Genomic DNA, 20087 nt, shown 5'->3' with positions numbered 1-20087 from the left:
TTTCTTCTGTTGTGTGATCAGTCCACGGGTCATCATTACTTCTGGGATATAACTCCTCCCCAACAGGAAATGCAAGAGGATTCACCCAGCAGAGCTGCATATAGCTCCTCCCCTCTACGTCAGTCCCAGTCATTCGACCAAGAATCAACGAGAAAGGAGTAACCAAGGGTGAAGTGGTGACTGGAGTATAATTTAAAAAATATTTACCTGCCTTAAAACAGGGCGGGCCGTGGACTGATCACACAACAGAAGAAAGGAATTTATCAGGTAAGCATAAATTATGTTTTCTTCTGTTATGTGTGATCAGTCCACGGGTCATCATTACTTCTGGGATACCAATACCAAAGCAAAAGTACACGGATGACGGGAGGGATAGGCAGGCTCATTATACAGAAGGAACCACTGCCTGAAGAACCTTTCTCCCAAAAATAGCCTCCGAAGAAGCAAAAGTGTCAAATTTGTAAAATTTGGAAAAAGTATGAAGCGAAGACCAAGTTGCAGCCTTGCAAATCTGTTCAACAGAGGCCTCATTCTTAAAGGCCCAAGTGGAAGCCACAGCTCTAGTGGAGTGGGCTGTAATTCTTTCAGGAGGCTGCTGTCCAGCAGTCTCATAGGCTAAACGTATTATGCTACGAAGCCAAAAGGAGAGAGAGGTAGCAGAAGCTTTTTGACCTCTCCTCTGTCCAGAATAAACGACAAACAGGGAAGAAGTTTGGCGAAAATCTTTAGTTGCCTGCAAGTAGAACTTGAGGGCACGAACTACATCCAGATTGTGTAGAAGACGTTCCTTCTTTGAAGAAGGATTTGGACACAAGGATGGAACAACAATCTCTTGATTGATATTCCTGTTAGTGACTACCTTAGGTAAGAACCCAGGTTTAGTACGCAGAACTACCTTGTCTGAGTGAAAAATCAGATAAGGAGAATCACAATGTAAGGCTGATAACTCAGAGACTCTTCGAGCCGAGGAAATAGCCATTAAAAACAGAACTTTCCAAGATAACAATTTTATATCAATGGAATGAAGGGGTTCAAACGGAACACCTTGTAAAACGTTAAGAACTAAGTTTAAACTCCATGGCGGAGCAACAGCTTTAAACACAGGCTTGATCCTAGCTAAAGCCTGACAAAAGGCCTGGACGTCTGGATTTTCTGACAGACGCCTGTGTAACAAGATGGACAGAGCTGAAATCTGTCCCTTTAATGAACTAGCTGATAAACCCCTTTCTAAACCTTCTTGTAGAAAGGACAATATCCTAGCGATCCTAACCTTACTCCAGGAGTAACCTTTGGATTCGCACCAGTATAGGTATTTACGCCATATTTTATGGTAAATCCTTCTGGTAACAGGCTTCCTAGCCTGTATCAGGGTATCAATAACCGACTCAGAAAAACCACGTTTTGATAAAATCAAGCGTTCAATTTCCAAGCAGTCAGCTTCAGAGAATTTAGATTTTGATGTTTGAATGGACCCTGTATCAGAAGGTCCTGTCTTAGAGGTAGAGACCAAGGCGGACAGGATGACATGTCCACTAGATCTGCATACCAAGTCCTGCGTGGCCATGCAGGCGCTATTAGAATCACTGATGCTCTCTCCTGTTTGATTTTGGCAATCAATCGAGGAAGCAGCGGGAAGGGTGGAAACACATAAGCCATCCCGAAGTTCCAAGGTGCTGTCAAAGCATCTATCAGAACCGCTCCCGGATCCCTGGATCTGGACCCGTAGTGAGGAAGTTTGGCGTTCTGGCGAGACGCCATGAGATCTATCTCTGGTTTGCCCCAACGTCGAAGTATTTGGGCAAAGACCTCCGGATGAAGTTCCCACTCCCCCGGATGAAAAGTCTGGCGACTCAAGAAATCCGCCTCCCAGTACTCCACTCCCGGGATGTGGATTGCTGACAGGTGGCAAGAGTGAGACTCTGCCCAGCGAATTATCTTTGATACTTCCATCATTGCTAGGGAGCTTCTTGTCCCTCCCTGATGGTTGATGTAAGCTACAGTCGTGATGTTGTCCGACTGAAACCTGATGAACCCCCGAGTTGTTAATTGGGGCCAAGCCAGAAGGGCATTGAGAACTGCTCTCAATTCCAGAATGTTTATTGGAAGGAGACTCTCCTCCTGATTCCATAGTCCCTGAGCCTTCAGAGAATTCCAGACAGCGCCCCAACCTAGTAGGCTGGCGTCTGTTGTTACAATTGTCCAGTCTGGCCTGCTGAATGGCATCCCCCTGGACAGGTGTGGCCGATAAAGCCACCATAGAAGAGAATTTCTGGTCTCTTGATTCAGATTCAGAGTAGGGGACAAATCTGAGTAATCCCCATTCCACTGACTTAGCATGCACAATTGCAGCGGTCTGAGGTGTAGGCGTGCAAAAGGTACTATGTCCATTGCCGCTACCATTAAGCCGATCACCTCCATGCATTGAGCTACTGACGGGTGTTGAATGGAATGAAGGACACGGCATGCCTTTTGAAGCTTTGTTAACCTGTCTTCTGTCAGGTAAATCTTCATTTCTACAGAATCTATAAGAGTCCCCAAGAATGGAACTCTTGTGAGAGGAAAAAGAGAACTCTTCTTTTCGTTCACTTTCCATCCATGCGACCTTAGAAATGCCAGAACTAACTCTGTATGAGACTTGGCAGTCTGAAAGCTTGAAGCTTGAATTAGAATGTCGTCTAGGTACGGAGCTACCGAAATCCCTCGCGGTCTTAGTACCGCCAGAAGGGCACCCAGAACCTTTGTGAAGATTCTTGGAGCCGTAGCCAATCCGAATGGAAGAGCTACAAACTGGTAGTGCCTGTCTAAGAAGGCAAACCTTAGATACCGGTGATGATCTTTGTGGATCGGTATGTGAAGGTAAGCATCTTTTAAATCCACTGTGGTCATGTACTGACCCTTTTGGATCATGGGTAAGATTGTCCGAATAGTTTCCATTTTGAAGGATGGAACTCTTAGGAATTTGTTTAGAATCTTTAAATCTAAGATTGGCCTGAAAGTTCCCTCTTTTTTGGGAACCACAAACAGGTTTGAGTAGAACCCTTGTCCTTGTTCCGACCGCGGAACCGGATGGATCACTCCCATTAATAACAGGTCTTGTACACAGCGTAGAAACGCCTCTTTCTTTATCTGGTTTGTTGACAACCTTGACAGATGAAATCTCCCTCTTGGGGGAGATAATTTGAAGTCTAGAAGGTATCCCTGAGATATGATCTCTAGTGCCCAGGGATCCTGAACATCTCTTGCCCAGGCCTGGGCGAAGAGAGAAAGTCTGCCCCCCACTAGATCCGGTCCCGGATCGGGGGCTCTCGATTCATGCTGTCTTTGGGGCAGCAGCAGGTTTCCTGGCCTGCTTGCTCTTGTTCCAGGACTGGTTAGGCTTCCAGCCTTGCCTGTAACGAGCAACAGCTCCCTCCTGTTTTGGTGCAGTGGAGGTTGATGCTGCTCCTGTTTTGAAATTCCGAAAGGGACGAAAATTAGACTGTCTAGCCTTAGCTTTGGCTTTGTCTTGAGGTAGGGCGTGGCCCTTACCTCCTGTAATGTCAGCGATAATTTCTTTCAAACCGGGCCCAAATAAAGACTGCCCCTTGAAAGGTATATTAAGTAATTTGGACTTAGAAGTAACATCGGCTGACCAGGATTTTAGCCACAGCGCCCTACGTGCCTGTATGGCGAATCCTGAGTTCTTAGCCGTAAGTTTGGTTAAATGTACTACGGCCTCCGAAATGAAAGAATTAGCTAGTTTAAGGACTCTAAGCCTGTCCGTAATGTCGTCTAGCGTAGATGAACTAAGGTTCTCTTCCAGAGACTCAATCCAAAATGCTGCCGCAGCCGTAATCGGCGCGATACATGCAAGGGGTTGCAATATAAAACCTTGTTGAACAAACATTTTCTTAAGGTAACCCTCTAATTTTTTATCCATTGGATCTGAAAAAGCACAGCTATCCTCCACCGGGATAGTGGTACGCTTAGCTAAAGTAGAAACTGCTCCCTCCACCTTAGGGACCGTTTGCCATAAGTCCCGAGTGGTGGCGTCTATTGGAAACATCTTTCTAAATATTGGAGGGGGTGAGAACGGCACACCGGGTCTATCCCACTCCTTAGTAACAATTTCAGTTAGTCTCTTAGGTATAGGAAAAACGTCAGTACTCGCCGGTACCGCAAAGTATTTATCCAACCTACACAGTTTCTCTGGTATTGCAACGGTGTTACAATCATTAAGAGCTGCTAAGACCTCCCCTAGTAATACACGGAGGTTTTCCAATTTAAATTTAAAAACATAATTTATGCTTACCTGATAAATTCCTTTCTTCTGTTGTGTGATCAGTCCACGGGTCATCATTACTTCTGGGATATAACTCCTCCCCAACAGGAAATGCAAGAGGATTCACCCAGCAGAGCTGCATATAGCTCCTCCCCTCTACGTCAGTCCCAGTCATTCGACCAAGAATCAACGAGAAAGGAGTAACCAAGGGTGAAGTGGTGACTGGAGTATAATTTAAAAGATATTTACCTGCCTTAAAACAGGGCGGGCCGTGGACTGATCACACAACAGAAGAAAGGAATTTATCAGGTAAGCATAAATTATGTTTTCTTCTGTTATGTGTGATCAGTCCACGGGTCATCATTACTTCTGGGATACCAATACCAAAGCAAAAGTACACGGATGACGGGAGGGATAGGCAGGCTCATTATACAGAAGGAACCACTGCCTGAAGAACCTTTCTCCCAAAAATAGCCTCCGAAGAAGCAAAAGTGTCAAATTTGTAAAATTTGGAAAAAGTATGAAGCGAAGACCAAGTTGCAGCCTTGCAAATCTGTTCAACAGAGGCCTCATTCTTAAAGGCCCAAGTGGAAGCCACAGCTCTAGTGGAGTGAGCTGTAATTCTTTCAGGAGGCTGCTGTCCAGCAGTCTCATAGGCTAAACGTATTATGCTACGAAGCCAAAAAGATAGAGAGGTAGCAGAAGCTTTTTGACCTCTCCTCTGTCCAGAGTAAACGACAAACAAGGAAGAAGTTTGGCGAAAATCTTTAGTTGCCTGCAAGTAGAACTTGAGGGCACGAACTACATCCAGATTGTGTAAAAGACGTTCCTTCTTTGAAGAAGGATTTGGACACAAGGATGGGACAACAATCTCTTGATTGATGTTCCTGTTAGTGACTACCTTAGGTAAGAACCCAGGTTTAGTACGCAGAACTACCTTGTCTGAGTGAAAAATCAGATAAGGGGAATCACAATGTAAGGCTGATAACTCAGAGACTCTTCGAGCCGAGGAAATAGCCATTAAAAACAGAACTTTCCAAGATAACATTTTTATATCAATGGAATGAAGGGGTTCAAACGGAACACCCTGTAAAACGTTAAGAACTAAGTTTAAACTCCATGGTGGAGCAACAGCTTTAAACACAGGCTTGATCCTAGCTAAAGCCTGACAAAAGGACTGGACGTCTGGATTTTCTGACAGACGTCTATGAAACAAGATGGACAGAGCTGAAATCTGTCCCTTTAATGAACTAGCTGATAAACCCTTTTCTAAACCTTCTTGTAGAAAAGACAATATCCTAGCGATCCTAACCTTACTCCAGGAGTAACCTTTGGATTCGCACCAGTATAGGTATTTCCGCCATATTTTATGGTAAATCCTTCTGGTAACAGGCTTCCTAGCCTGAATCAGGGTATCAATAACCGACTCAGAAAAACCACGTTTTGATAAAATCAAGCGTTCAATTTCCAAGCAGTCAGCTTCAGAGAAGTTAGATTTTGATGTTTGAATGGACCCTGTATCAGAAGGTCCTGTCTTAGAGGTAGAGACCAAGGCGGACAGAATGACATGTCCACTAGATCTGCATACCAAGTCCTGCGTGGCCAAGCAGGTGCTATTAGAATTACTGATGCTCTCTCCTGTTTGATTTTGGCAATCAATCGAGGAAGCAGCGGGAAGGGTGGAAACACATAAGCCATCCTGAAGTTCCAAGGTGCTGTCAAAGCATCTATCAGAACTGCTCCCGGATCCCTGGATCTGGACCCGTAGCGAGGAAGTTTGGCGTTCTGGCGAGACGCCATGAGATCTATCTCTGGTTTGCCCCAACGTCGAAGTATTTGGGCAAAGACCTCCGGATGAAGTTCCCACTCCCCCGGATGAAGAGTCTGGCGACTCAAGAAATCCGCCTCCCAGTTCTCCACTCCCGGGATGTGGATTGCTGACAGGTGGCAAGAGTGAGACTCTGCCCAGCGAATTATCTTTGATACTTCCATCATTGCTAGGGAGCTTCTTGTCCCTCCCTGATGGTTGATGTAAGCTACAGTCGTGATGTTGTCCGACTGAAACCTGATGAACCCCCGAGTTATTAACTGGGGCCAAGCCAGAAGGGCATTGAGAACTGCTCTCAATTCCAGAATGTTTATTGGAAGGAGACTCTCCTCCTGATTCCATAGTCCCTGAGCCTTCAGAGAATTCCAGACAGCGCCCCAACCTAGTAGGCTGGCGTCTGTTGTTACAATTGTCCAGTCTGGCCTGCTGAATGGCATCCCCCTGGACAGGTGTGGCCGATGAAGCCACCATAGAAGAGAATTTCTGGTCTCTTGATTCAGATTCAGAGTAGGGGACAAATCTGAGTAATCCCCATTCCACTGACTTAGCATGCATAATTGCAGCGGTCTGAGGTGTAGGCGTGCAAAAGGTACTATGTCCATTGCCGCTACCATTAAGCCGATCACCTCCATGCATTGAGCTACTGACGGGTGTTGAATGGAATGAAGGACGCGGCATGCATTTTGAAGTTTTGTTAACCTGTCTTCTGTCAGGTAAATCTTCATTTCTACAGAATCTATAAGAGTCCCCAAGAATGGAACTCTTGTGAGAGGAAAGAGAGAACTCTTCTTTTCGTTCACTTTCCATCCATGCGACCTTAGAAATGCCAGAACTAACTCTGTATGAGACTTGGCAGTTTGAAAGCTTGAAGCTTGTATTAGAATGTCGTCTAGGTACGGAGCTACCGAAATCCCTCGCGGTCTTAGTACCGCTAGAAGGGCACCCAGAACCTTTGTGAAGATTCTTGGAGCCGTAGCCAATCCGAATGGAAGAGCTACAAACTGGTAGTGCCTGTCTAAGAAGGCAAACCTTAGATACCGGTGATGATCTTTGTGGATCGGTATGTGAAGGTAAGCATCCTTTAAATCCACTGTGGTCATGTACTGACCCTCTTGGATCATGGGTAAGATTGTCCGAATAGTTTCCATTTTGAACGATGGAACTCTTAGGAATTTGTTTAGAGTCTTTAAATCTAAGATTGGCCTGAAAGTTCCCTCTTTTTTGGGAACCACAAACAGGTTTGAGTAGAACCCTTGTCCTTGTTCCGACCACGGAACCGGATGGATCACTCCCATTGTTAACAGATCTTGTACGCAGCGTAGAAACGCTTCTTTCTTTATCTGGTTTGTTGACAACCTTGACAGATGAAATCTCCCTCTTGGGGGAGATAATTTGAAGTCTAGAAGGTATCCCTGAGATATGATCTCTAGTGCCCAGGGATCCTGAACATCTCTTGCCCAGGCCTGGGCGAAGAGAGAGAGTCTGCCCCCTACTAGATCCGGTCCCGGATCGGGGGCTCTCGGTTCATGCTGTCTTTGGGGCAGCAGCAGGTTTCCTGGCCTGCTTGCTTTTGTTCCAGGACTGGTTAGGCTTCCAGCCTTGCCTGTAACGAGCAACAGCTCCTTCCTGTTTTGGTGCAGTGGAGGTTGATGCTGCTCCTGTTTTGAAATTCCGAAAGGGACGAAAATTAGACTGTCTAGCCTTAGCTTTGGCCTTGTCTTGAGGTAGGGCGTGGCCCTTACCTCCCGTAATGTCAGCGATAATTTCTTTCAAACCGGGCCCGAATAAGGACTGCCCCTTGAAAGGTATATTAAGTAATTTGGACTTAGAAGTAACATCAGCTGACCAGGATTTTAGCCACAGTGCTCTGCGTGCCTGTATGGCGAATCCTGAGTTCTTAGCCGTAAGTTTGGTTAAATGTACTACGGCCTCCGAAATGAAAGAATTAGCTAGTTTAAGGACTCTAAGCCTGTCCGTAATGTCGTCTAGCGTAGAGGAACTAAGGTTCTCTTCAAGCGACTCAATCCAAAATGCTGCCGCAGCCGTAATCGGCGCGATACATGCAAGGGGTTGTAATATAAAACCTTGTTGAACAAACATTTTCTTAAGGTAACCCTCTAATTTTTTATCCATTGGATCTGAGAAAGCACAGCTATCCTCCACCGGGATAGTGGTACGCTTAGCTAAAGTAGAAACTGCTCCCTCCACCTTGGGGACCGTTTGCCATAAGTCCCGAGTGGTGGCGTCTATTGGAAACATCTTTCTAAATATTGGAGGGGGTGAGAACGGCACACCGGGTCTATCCCACTCCTTAGTAACAATTTCAGTTAGTCTCTTAGGTATAGGAAAAACGTCAGTACTCGCCGGTACCGCAAAGTATTTATCCAACCTACACAGTTTCTCTGGTATTGCAACGGTGTTACAATCGTTGAGAGCTGCTAAGACCTCCCCTAGTAATACGCGGAGGTTCTCCAATTTAAATTTAAAATTTGAAATATCTGAGTCCAATCTGTTTGGATCAGAACCGTCACCCACAGAATGAAGCTCTCCGTCCTCATGCTCTGCGAGCTGTGACGCAGTATCAGACATGGCCCTAGCATTGTCAGCGCACTCTGTTCTCACCCCAGAGTGATCACGCTTGCCTCTTAGTTCAGGTAATTTAGACAAAACTTCAGTCATAACAGTAGCCATATCTTGTAATGTTATCTGTAATGGCCGCCCAGATGTACTAGGCGCCAAAATATCACGCACCTCCCGGGCGGGAGATGCAGGTACTGTCGCGTGAGGCGAGTTAGTCGGCATAACTCTCCCCTCGCTGTTTGGTGAAATTTGTTCACATTGTACAGATTGACTTTTATTTAAAGTAGCATCAATACAGTTAGTACATAAATTTCTATTGGGCTCCACCTTGGCATTGGAACAAATGACACAGATATCTTCCTCTGAGTCAGACATGTTTAACACACTAGCAAAAAAACTTACAACTTGGTTATAATCTTTTTTAGCAAAAAAACGCACTGTGCCTCAAAGAGGTACTAACGATTAAATGACAGTTGAAATAATGAACTGAAAAACAGTTATTGCATCAAACTTTAAAACAACACAACTTTTAGCAAAGGTTTGTTCCCATTAGTAAAAAACAACACTAATTAAATTTGTACATAAGAAAACAAAACAACGTTTTTTATACACAGTCACTATAAGAATTCTCACAGCTCTGCTGAGAGAATTTACCTCCCTTCAAAGAAGTTTGAAGACCCCTGAGATCTGTCAGAGATGAACCGGATCATGCAGGAAATATAAAAGTAGCTGACTGGAATTTTTTGATGCGTAGCAAAGAGCGCCAAAAACGGCCCCTCCCTCTCCCACACAGCAGTGAAGAGAAACGAAACTGTCACAATTAAAGCAAAAAACTGCCAAGTGGAAAATAATGCCCAAATATTTATTCACACAGTACCTCAGCAATGTAAACGATTCTACATTCCAGCAAAAACGTTTAACATGAGAATAGTTATTAAAAGGATTAGTGACCTTTAACACAGTAGTTCCGGTGAAATACCATCCCCAGAATACTGAAGTGTATACATACATGTCATTTTAACGGTATGGCAGGCTTTTCTCATCAATTCCATTCAGAAAATAAAAACTGCCACATACCTCAATGCAGATTCATCTGCCCGCTGTCCCCTGATCTGAAGCCTTTACCTCCCTCAGATGGTCGAGAACAGCAATATGATCTTAACGACTCCGGTTAAAATCATAGTAAAAAATCTCTGTCAGATTCTTCCTCAAACTCTGCCAGAGAAGTAATAACACGCTCCGGTGCTATTTTAAAATAACAAACTTTTGATTGAAGTCATAAAAACTAAGTATAATCACCATAGTCCTCTCACACATCCTATCTAGTCGTTGGGTGCAAGAGAATGACTGGGACTGACGTAGAGGGGAGGAGCTATATGCAGCTCTGCTGGGTGAATCCTCTTGCATTTCCTGTTGGGGAGGAGTTATATCCCAGAAGTAATGATGACCCGTGGACTGATCACACATAACAGAAGAAATTTGAAATATCTGAATCCAATCTGTTTGGATCAGAACCGTCACCCACAGAATGAAGCTCTCCGTCCTCATGCTCTGCGAGCTGTGACGCAGTATCAGACATGGCTCTAGTATTGTCAGCGCACTCTGTTCTCACCCCAGAGTGATCACGCTTGCCTCTTAGTTCTGGTAATTTAGACAAAACTTCAGTCATAACAGTAGCCATATCTTGTAATGTTATCTGTAATGGCCGCCCAGATGTACTAGGCGCCATAATATCACGCACCTCCCGGGCGGGAGATGCAGGTACTGCCGCGTGAGGCGAGTTAGTCGGCATAACTCTCCCCTCGCTGTTTGGTGAAATTTGTTCACATTGTACAGATTGACTTTTATTTAAAGTAGCATCAATACAGTTAGTACATAAATTTCTATTGGGCTCCACCTTGGCATTGGAACAAATGACACAGATATCTTCCTCTGAGTCAGACATGTTTAACACACTAGCAAAAAAACTTACAACTTGGTTATAATCTTTTTTAGCAAAAACGTACTGTGCCTCAAAGAGGTACTAAACGATTAAAATGACAGTTGAAATAATGAACTGAAAAACAGTTATAGCATCAAACTTTAAAACAACACAACTTTTAGCAAAGGTTTGTTCCCATTAGTAAAATAACAATAATTAAATTTGACATAAAAAATACAAAGCAACGTTTTTATTCACAGTCACTATAAGAATTCTCACAGCTCTGCTGAGAGAATTTACCTCCCTTCAAAGAAGTTTGAAGACCCCTGAGATCTGTCAGAGATGAACCGGATCATGCAGGAAATATAAAAGTAACTGACTGGAATTTTTTGATGCGTAGCAAAGAGCGCCAAAAACGGCCCCTCCCTCTCCCACACAGCAGTGAAGAGAAACGAAACTGTCAGAAATAAAAGCAAAAAAGGCTGCCAAGTGGAAAATAATGCCCATTAATATTTATTCACACAGTACCTCAGCAATGTAAACGATTCTACATTCCAGCAAAAACGTTTAACATGATAAATAGTTATTAAAAGGATTAGTGACCTTTAACAGAGTAGTTCCGGTGAAATACCATCCCCAGAATACTGAAGTGTATACATACATGTCATTTTAACGGTATGGCAGGATTTTCTCATCAATTCCATTCAGAAAATAAAAACTGCTACATACCTCAATGCAGATTCATCTGCCCGCTGTCCCCTGATCTGAAGCCTTTACCTCCCTCAGATGGCCGAGAACAGCAATATGATCTTAACAACTCCGGTTAAAATCATAGTAAAAAACTCTGGCAGATTCTTCCTCAAACTCTGCCAGAGAAGTAATAACACGCTCCGGTGCTATTGTAAAATAACAAACTTTTGATTGAAGTCATAAAAACTAAGTATAATCACCATAGTCCTCTCACACATCCTATCTAGTCGTTGGGTGCAAGAGAATGACTGGGACTGACGTAGAGGGGAGGAGCTATATGCAGCTCTGCTGGGTGAATCCTCTTGCATTTCCTGTTGGGGAGGAGTTATATCCCAGAAGTAATGATGACCCGTGGACTGATCACACATAACAGAAGAAAATGGCTACTATTATATTATATCATTTATATGCACACATCTAATGGGCCAAAATTAAAGGGACACTAAACCCCAATTTTTTATTTCATGATTCAGATACAGCATGCAATTTTAAGCAACTTTCTAATTTACTCCTATTACCTTTTTTTTTCTACGTATTTTTGCTATCTTTATTTAAAAAGCAGGAATGTGATGCAAAGGAGCCAGCCCATTTTTGGTTGAGAACCTGGGTAATGTTTGCTTATTGGTGGGTAGATGTAAGTCTCCAATAAGCAGGCACTATCCATGGTGCTGAACCTAAAATGGGCTGTCTGCTAAGATTTACATTCATGATTTTCAAATAAAGATAGCAAGAGAACAAAGAAAAATTGACAATAGGAGTAAATTAGAAAGTTGCTCAAAGTTTCATGCTCTATATAAATCCTAAAAGAAAAAAATTGGGTTCAGTGTCACTTTAAGGTTATCTAACGTAAAAAGATCTTTACAAATGTCACACACAGACTCTAAACAGAAGAAAATAAAATACAACCAAATATAGGCCTAGTTTACAAATAGAGCACATAAATATTAGCACTTTTTTTTGTGTTAACACTGCTTAAGTGCAATCAATAGCCCTTCTATACTTGCTCATATTAGAAGTCCAAAGTTATTTTTTTATCACTGTAGGGATAGTCTAGGGCAGTGTCTCAACCACGGTCCTCAAGTACCCCCAACAGGTGAGGTTTTCATTTTAGCTGAACCAGTGCAGAGGTGAAATAATCAGCTGATGGGTGAAAGCAGGTTAGTTACCATGGTGTTACCGATCAGCTGATTATTTCACCTGTGCACTGGTTTATTTATAATGAAAACATGGCCTGTTGGGGGTACTTGGGGACCGCGATTGAAAAACACTGGTCTAAGCAGGGAGTGCTACAATCTGCATGCCACATAGCAAGTGTAGGCTAAATCCCTCACATTATAGACTTCTATATATAGGGCACTCAGTAAAATTCATGATGGATCTTGAAGAACAAGAACAAAGCCTATGGTGTGCTTACCTGAGGGTGCACAAGTAGTGAAGTTCATCATGTAGCTCTGTACTATACTATTAATAATACTGGTTTACTTTAGGACTTAAGAAGCATGACATTTTACAATAGTGTTCCCTACACAACCAATAAATGTATAGGACTTGCTAAAAAGGTTTTGGCCATGTTATGAAACTTTGGTTAAAATGTGTAACCATCCACTTGGAATACCAACCTGTGCATTATTCTTTGTGCAAAGTTGGACAAAAGATAACGCACCTTGAGGTATCGATTGTACTCTACGTAATCTAGCCCTAGGTGTTCAAAGCACATGTACAAAAATCCTCTTGTGATTCAGATTATAAAGTTTTAAACAACTTTCCAATTTACGCTTGTTGTTCATTTTTCTTCATTCTCTTAGTATCTTTTATTGAAGAAGCAGAAATGCACTCCTGGTAGGTAGCTGAATACATTTGTAAGTCAATTAAAATGGGCATACATCAGCCACTAATAAGCAGCAAGAGCCAAGCTCCTGAGCCTATCTAAATATGCTTTTCAACAAAGAATACAAAGAAAATTAAGCAAATTAGATAATAGAAGTCAAATGGAAAGTTGTTTACAATTGTATGCTCTATCTGAATCATGAAAGAAACAATTTGGGTTTCATGTCAAAGATTTTTGTAAGAAAGGAAATAAATCAGAATGTTCATAAAATGGTTGATATTAACCAACATGAGGAATAATTAAGGGTGGTCTTCATAAACATTTTTAAAAAGTACATATAAAAAACAGAATTTATGTTTACCTGATAAATTACTTTCTCCAACGGTGTGTCCGGTCCACGGCGTCATCCTTACTTGTGGGATATTCTCTTCCCCAACAGGAAATGGCAAAGAGCCCAGCAAAGCTGGTCACATGATCCCTCCTAGGCTCCGCCTTCCCCAGTCATTCGACCGACGTAAAGGAGGAATATTTGCATAGGAGAAATCATATGATACCGTGGTGACTGTAGTTAAAGAAAATAAATTATCAGACCTGATTAAAAAACCAGGGCGGGCCGTGGACCGGACACACCGTTGGAGAAAGTAATTTATCAGGTAAACATAAATTCTGTTTTCTCCAACATAGGTGTGTCCGGTCCACGGCGTCATCCTTACTTGTGGGAACCAATACCAAAGCTTTAGGACACGGATGATGGGAGGGAGCAAATCAGGTCACCTAGATGGAAGGCACCACGGCTTGCAAAACCTTTCTCCCAAAAATAGCCTCAGAAGAAGCAAAAGTATCAAATTTGTAAAATTTAGTAAAAGTGTGCAGTGAAGACCAAGTCGCTGCCTTACATATCTGATCAACAGAAGCCTCGTTCTTGAAGGCCCATGTGGAAGCCACGGCCCTAGTGGAATGAGCTGTGATTCTTTCAGGAGGCTGCCGTCCGGCAGTCTCGTAAGCCAATCTGATGATGCTTTTAAGCCAAAAAGAGAGAGAGGTAGAAGTTGCTTTTTGACCTCTCCTTTTACAAGAATAAACAACAAACAAGGAAGATGTTTGTCTGAAATCCTTTGTAGCATCTAAATAGAATTTTAGAGCACGAACCACATCCAAATTGTGCAACAAACGTTCCTTCTTTGAAACTGGATTCGGACACAAAGAAGGCACGACTATCTCCTGGTTAATGTTTTTGTTAGAAACAACTTTCGGAAGAAAACCAGGTTTAGTACGCAAAACCACCTTATCTGCATGGAACACCAGATAAGGAGGAGAACACTGCAGAGCAGATAACTCTGAAACTCTTCTAGCAGAAGAAATTGCAACCAAAAACAAAACTTTCCAAGATAATAACTTAATATCTACGGAATGTAAGGGTTCAAACGGAACCCCCTGAAGAACTGAAAGAACTAAATTGAGACTCCAAGGAGGAGTCAAAGGTTTGTAGACAGGCTTGATTCTAACCAGAGCCTGAACAAAAGCTTGAACATCTGGCACAGCCGCCAGCTTTTGTGTGAAGTAAAACAGATAAAGCAGAAATCTGTCCCTTCAAAGAACTTGCAGATAATCCTTTCTCCAAACCTTCTTGAAGAAAGGATAGAATCTTAGGAATTTTTATCTTGTTCCATGGGAATCCTTTAGATTCACACCAACAGATATATTTTTTCCATATTTTATGGTAGATTTTTCTAGTTACAGGCTTTCTGGCCTGAACAAGAGTATCAATGACAGAATCTGAGAACCCTCGCTTTGATAAAATCAAGCGTTCAATCTCCAAGCAGTCAGTTGGAGTGAGGCCAGATTCGGATGTTCGAACGGACCTTGAACAAGAAGGTCCTGTCTCAAAGGTAGCTTCCATGGTGGAGCCGATGACATATTCACCAGGTCTGCATACCAAGTCCTGCGTGGCCACGCAGGAGCTATCAAGATCACCGATGCCCTCTCCTGATTGATCCTGGCTACCAGCCTGGGGATGAGAGGAAACGGTGGGAATACATAAGCTAGGTTGAAGGTCCAAGGTGCTACTAGTGCATCTACTAGAGTCGCCTTGGGATCCCTGGATCTGGACCCGTAGCAAGGAACCTTGAAGTTCTGACGAGAGGCCATCAGATCCATGTCTGGAATGCCCCACAATTGAGTAATTTGGGCAAAGATTTCCGGATGGAGTTCCCACTCCCCCGGATGAAATGTCTGACGACTCAGAAAATCCGCTTCCCAATTTTCCACTCCTGGGATGTGGATTGCAGACAAGTGGCAGGAGTGAGTCTCCGCCCATTGAATGATTTTGGTCACTTCTTCCATCGCCAGGGAACTCCTTGTTCCCCCTTGATGGTTGATATACGCAACAGTCGTCATGTTGTCTGATTGAAACCGTATGAATTTGGCCTTTGCTAGCTGAGGCCAAGCCTTGAGAGCATTGAATATCGCTCTCAGTTCCAGAATATTTATCGGGAGAAGAGATTCTTCCCGAGACCAAAGACCCTGAGCTTTCAGGAGTTCCCAGACCGCGCCCCAGCCCACCAGACTGGCGTCGGTCGTGACAATGACCCACTCTGGTCTGCGGAAGCTCATCCCCTGTGACAGGTTGTCCAGGGTCAGCCACCAACGGAGTGAATCTCTGGTCCTCTGATCTACTTGTATCGTCGGAGACAAGTCTGTATAATCCCCATTCCACTGACTGAGCATGCACAGTTGTAAAGGTCTCAGATGAATTCGCGCAAACGGAACTATGTCCATTGCCGCGACCATCAAACCTATTACTTCCATGCACTGCGCTATGGAAGGAAGAGGAACAGAATGAAGTACTTGACAAGAGCTTAGAAGTTTTGATTTTCTGGCCTCTGTCAGAAAAATCCTCATTTCTAAGGAGTCTATTATTGTTCCCAAGAAGGGAACTCTTGTTGACGGAGATAGAGAACTTTTTTCTACGTTCACTTTCCACCCGTGAGATCTGAGAAAGGCCAGGACAATGTCCGTATGAGCCTTTGCTTGTGGTAGGGACGACGCTTGAATCAGTATGTCGTCCAAGTAAGGTACTACTGCAATGCCCCTTGGTCGTAGCACCGCTAGAAGGGACCCAAGTACCTTTGTGAAAATTCTTGGAGCAGTGGCTAATCCGAATGGAAGTGCCACAAACTGGTAATGCTTGTCCAGAAAGGCGAACCTTAGGAACCGATGATGTTCCTTGTGGATAGGAATATGTAGATACGCATCCTTTAAATCCACCGTGGTCATGAATTGACCTTCCTGGATGGAAGGAAGAATTGTCCGAATGGTTTCCATTTTGAACGATGGAACCTTGAGAAACTTGTTTAGGATCTTGAGATCTAAGATTGGTCTGAATGTTCCCTCTTTTTTGGGAACTATGAACAGATTGGAGTAGAATCCCATCCCTTGTTCTCCTAATGGAACAGGATGAATCACTCCCATTTTTAACAGGTCTTCTACACAATGTAAGAATGCCTGTCTTTTTATGTGGTCTGAAGACAATTGAGACCTGTGGAACCTCCCCCTTGGGGGAAGCCCCTTGAATTCCAGAAGATAACCTTGGGAGACTATTTCTAGCGCCCAAGGATCCAGAACATCTCTTGCCCAAGCCTGAGCGAAGAGAGAAAGTCTGCCCCCCACCAGATCCGGTCCGGGATCGGGGGCCAACATCTCATGCTGTCTTGGTAGCAGTGGCAGGTTTCTTGGCCTGCTTACCTTTGTTCCAGCCTTGCATTGGCCTCCAGGCTGGCTTGGCTTGAGAAGTATTACCCTCTTGCTTAGAGGATGTAGCACTTGGGGCTGGTCCGTTTCTGCGAAAGGGACGAAAATTTGGTTTATTTTTAGCCTTGAAAGACCTATCCTGAGGAAGGGCGTGGCCCTTACCCCCAGTGATATCAGAAATAATCTCTTTCAAGTCAGGGCCAAACAGCGTTTTCCCCTTGAAAGGTATGTTAAGCAATTTGTTCTTGGAAGACGCATCCGCTGACCAAGATTTTAGCCAAAGCGCTCTGCGCGCCACAATAGCAAACCCTGAATTTTTCGCCGCTAATCTAGCCAATTGCAAAGTGGCGTCTAAAGTAAAAGAGTTAGCCAATTTGAGAGCATGAATTCTGTCCATAATCTCCTCATAAGAAGAATCTTTATTGAGCGACTTTTCTAGTTCATCGAACCAGAAACACGCTGCTGTAGTGACAGGAACTATGCATGAAATTGGTTGTAGAAGGTAACCTTGCTGAACAAACATCTTTTTAAGCAAACCCTCTAATTTTTTATCCATAGGATCTTTGAAAGCACAACTATCTTCTATAGGGATAGTAGTGCGTTTGTTTAGAGTAGAAACCGCCCCCTCGACCTTGGGGACTGTCTGCCATAAGTCCTTTCTGGGGTCGACCATAGGAAACAATTTCTTAAATATAGGGGGAGGGACAAAAGGTATGCCGGGCCTTTCCCATTCTTTGTTTACAATGTCCGCCACCCGCTTGGGTATAGGAAAAGCTTCGGGGGGCCCCGGGACCTCTAGGAACTTGTCCATCTTACATAATTTCTCTGGGATGACCAAATTCTCACAATCATCCAGAGTAGATAACACCTCCTTAAGCAGAGCGCGGAGATGTTCCAATTTAAATTTGAATGTAATCACATCAGGTTCAGCTTGTTGAGAAATTTTCCCTGAATCTGAAATTTCTCCCTCAGACAAAACCTCCCTGGCCCCCTCAGACTGGTGTAGGGGCACTTCAGAACCAATATCATCAGCGTCCTCATGCTCTTCAGTATTTTCTAAAACAGAGCAGTCGCGCTTTCGCTGATAAGTGGGCATTTTGGCTAAAATGTTTTTGATAGAATTATCCATTACAGCCGTTAATTGTTGCATAGTAAGGAGTATTGGCGCACTAGATGTACTAGGGGCCTCCTGTGTGGGCAAGACTGGCGTAGACGAAGGAGGGGATGATGCAGTACCATGCTTACTCCCCTCACTTGAGGAATCATCTTGGGCATCATTTTCTCTAAATTTTGTGTCACATAAATCACATCTATTTAAATGAGAAGGAACCTTGGCTTCCCCACATACAGAACATAGTCTATCTGATAGTTCAGACATGTTAAACAGGCATAAACTTGATAACAAAGTACAAAAAAACGTTTTAAAATAAAACCGTTACTGTCACTTTAAATTTTAAACTGAACACACTTTATTACTGAAAATGTGAAAAAGTATGAAGGAATTGTTCAAAATTCACCAAAATTTCACCACAGTGTCTTAAAGCCTTAAAAGTATTGCACACCAAATTTGAAAGCTTTAACTCTTAAAATAACGGAACCGGAGCCGTTTTTATATTTAACCCCTATACAGTCCCTGGTATCTGCTTTGCTGAGACCCAACCAAGCCCAAAGGGGAATACGATACCAAATGACGCCTTCGGTAAGCTTTTTCTATGTATCTGAGCTCCTCACACATGCATCTGCATGTCTTGCTTCCCAAAAACAACTGCGCAATAGAGGCGCGAAAATGAGGCTCTGCCTATGATTAGAGAAGGCCCCCAGTGAAAAAGGTGTCCAATACAGTGCCTGCCGGTTATTTTACATAATTCCCAAGAATAAAATAACTCCTCAAAACTATGAAGTATTAAAAATGCTTATATATCAATCGTTTTAGCCCAGAAAAATGTCTACCAGTCTTTAAAGCCCTTGTGAAGCCCTTTATTCTCATTTAATAAAAATGACTTACCGGATCCCATAGGGAAAATGACAGCTTCCAGCATTACCAAGTCTTGTTAGAAATGTGTCATACCTCAAGCAGCAAAAGTCTGCTCACTGTTTCCCCCAACTGAAGTTAATTCCTCTCAACAGTCCTGTGTGGAAACAGCCATCGATTTTAGTAACGGTTGCTAAAATCATTTTCCTCTTACAAACAGAAATCTTCATCTCTTTTCTGTTTCAGAGTAAATAGTACATACCAGCACTATTTTAAAATAAACTCTTGATTGAAGAATAAAAACTACATTTAAACACCAAAAAACTCTAAGCCATCTCCGTGGAGATGTTGCCTGTACAACGGCAAAGAGAATGACTGGGGAAGGCGGAGCCTAGGAGGGATCATGTGACCAGCTTTGCTGGGCTCTTTGCCATTTCCTGTTGGGGAAGAGAATATCCCACAAGTAAGGATGACGCCGTGGACCGGACACACCTATGTTGGAGAAACATTTTTTAGCTGAGAACATGGTTGGCTGCCAATTACTCTTTGTTCACCTGACTAGGATACTAAACGTCCGTCTGCAAATTTAATGAAGTTGATTCACTCAACCAAAATAGTGGAATGTAAGGACAGAAAAGAAAAGCTCTTAGGAAGGATAATAAAAATGTTAATTGGGTACTATGATTATACAAAGTCACTTTAAAGTGAATGTAAATTTTTATGCTAGAGTGCCCGGTTTTTAAAAATTCTATTAAAAACAGGGGCACTTTAATTCATCAAAATTTACATTTCACTCGTGTTGTGAAAAAATACTTACCTTTTAATCTCGACAGCCGCTCCAGCGTCCTCCGCCCGTCGCAAAGCCTCTTCCTGGGTCTAAAATGAGGAATCCGACTTCCTCCAATCACAGCGTTGAATCAGACACTGATTCCCCCGGGTGGGGGGAGGAAGCCGTGATTGGAGGATGACCGATCCATAATTTCTGACATCAGAATGGCTTGCGACAACCGGGAGAAGCTGGAGCAGCTGTCAAATTTAAAAAGGTATTTTTTTCACAATACAAGTGAAATGTAAATTTTTATGAATTAAAGTGCCCCTGTTTTTAATCGAATTTTTAAAAACCGGGCACTTTATCATCAAAATTTACATTCACTTTAAGACACTAGATGTGGACAAAGGATCAGTTTATAGACTCAA

The 20087-nt window shown here is 43.1% G+C and overlaps 1 protein-coding gene across 2 annotated transcripts in view; it reads right to left on the bottom strand.

The window, feature by feature from the left end:
- The window catches only part of SLC12A2 (solute carrier family 12 member 2), a 368917-nt gene that overhangs the window by 39935 nt on the left and 308895 nt on the right, over positions 1-20087 (bottom strand). The window lies entirely within an intron of this gene.

This window comes from Bombina bombina, chromosome 2 (assembly GCF_027579735.1).
Source record: "Bombina bombina isolate aBomBom1 chromosome 2, aBomBom1.pri, whole genome shotgun sequence".
Taxonomy (NCBI): Eukaryota; Metazoa; Chordata; class Amphibia; order Anura; family Bombinatoridae; genus Bombina; species Bombina bombina.
The sequence above is the reverse complement of the archived record's forward strand: the minus strand, read 5'-3'. Positions and strand labels throughout refer to the sequence as shown.